This window comes from Physeter macrocephalus, chromosome 2 (assembly GCF_002837175.3).
Source record: "Physeter macrocephalus isolate SW-GA chromosome 2, ASM283717v5, whole genome shotgun sequence".
Classification (NCBI taxonomy): Eukaryota; Metazoa; Chordata; class Mammalia; order Artiodactyla; family Physeteridae; genus Physeter; species Physeter macrocephalus.
This window is the reverse complement of record NC_041215.1, coordinates 87,968,753-87,970,768: the sequence shown is the minus strand read 5'-3', so window position 1 is coordinate 87,970,768 and position 2,016 is coordinate 87,968,753.

Genomic DNA, 2,016 nt, shown 5'->3' with positions numbered 1-2,016 from the left:
GGTGTTAGGGAGTGTTCTAATTTCGTTCTTTTACATGTAGCTGTCCAGTTTTCCCAGCACCACTTATTGAAGAGACTGTCATTTCTCCACTGTATATCCTTGCCTCCTTTGTCATAGATTAGTTCACTGTAGGTGTATGGGTTTATCTCTGGGCTTTCTATCTTGTTCCATTGATCTATGTTTCTGTTTTTGTACCAGTACCATATTGTCCTGATTACTGTAGCTTTATGGTATAGTCTGAAGTCAGGGAGTCTGATTCCTCCAGTTCCTTTTTTTTACCCTCAAGACTGCTTTGGCTATTCAGGGTCTTTTGTGTCTCCATACAAATTTTAAGATTTTTTGTTCTAGTTTCATAAAAAATGCCATTGGTAATTTGATAGGGATTGCATTGAATCTGTAGATTGCTTTGGGTAGTATAGTCATTTTCACAATATTGATTCTTCCAATCCAAGAGCATGGTATATCTCTCCATCTGTTGATATCATCTTTAATTTCTTTCATCAGTGTCTTATAGTTTTCTGCATACAGCTCTTTTGTCTCCCTAGGTAGGTTTATTCCTAGGTATTTTATTCTTTTAGTTGCAACAGTAAATGGGAGTGTTTTCTTAATTTCACTCTCAGCTTTTTCATCATTAGTGTATAGGAATGCTAGAGATTTCTGTGCATTAATTTTGTATCCTGCAACTTTACCAAATTCATTGATTAGCTCTCGTAGTTTTCTGGTAACATGTTTAGGATTCTCTATGTATAGTATCATGTCATCTGCAAACAGTGACAATTTTACTTCTTCTTTTCCAATTTGTATTCCTTTTATTTCTTTTTCTTCTCTGATTGCCATGGCTAGGACTTCCAAAGCTATGTTGAATAATTGTGGTGAGAGTGGACATCATTGTCTTGTTCCTGATCTTAGAGGAAATGCTTTCAGTTTTTCACCATTGAGAATGATGTTTGCTGTAGGTGTGTTGTGTATGGCCTTGATTATGTTGAGGTAGGTTCCCTCTATGCCCACTTTCTGGACAGTTTTTGTCATAAATGGGTGTTGAATTTTGTCAAAAGCTTTTTCTGCATCTATTGAGATGATCATATGGTTTTTATTGTTCAATTTTTTAATATGGTGTATCACATTGATTGATTTGCATATATTGAAGAATCCTTACATCCCTGGGATAAATCCCACTTGATCATGGTGTATGATCCTTTTAATGTGTTGTTGGATTCTGTTTACTAGTATTTTGTTGAGGATATTTGCATGTATATTCATCAGTGATATTGGTCTGTAATTTTCTTTTTTTTCAGTATCTTTGTCTGGTTTTGGTATCGGGGTGATGGTGGCATCATAGAATGAGTTTGGGAGTGTTCCTTCCTCTGCAATTTTTTGGAAAAGTTTGAGAAGGATGGGTGTTAGCTCTTCTCTAAATGTTTGATAGAATTCACCTGTGAAGCCATCTGGTCCAGGACTTTTGGTTGTTGGAAGATTTTTTTTTAATTAATTTATTTGTTTATTTTTGGCTGCGTTGGGTCTTCGTTGCTGCGCACGGGCTTTCTCTAGTTGCGGTGAGCAGGGGCTGCTCTTCATTGCGGTGCATGGGCTTCTCATTGTGGTGGCTTCTCTTGTTGCAGAGCATGGGCTCTAGGCACACGGGCTCAGTAGTTGTGGCATGCAGGCTGCGTAGCTGTGGCATGAAGGCTCAGTAGTTGTGACTCGCGGGTTCTAGAGCGCAGGCTCAGTAGCTGTGGCTTGCTGGGTCTAGAGCACAGGCTCAGTAGCTGTGACTTGCTGGCTCTAGAGTGCAGGCTCAGTAGCTGTGCCTCGCGGGCTCTAGAGTGCCGGCTCAGTAGTTGTGGTGCACAGACTTAGTTGCTCCTCAGCATGTGGGATCTTCCCGGACCAGGGCTTGAACCCGTGTCCCCTGCATTGGCAGGTGGATTGTTAAACACTGCACCACCAGGGAAGCCCTGTTGGAAGATTTTTAATCAGTTTCAATTTCATTACTTGTGATTGGTCTGTTCATATTTT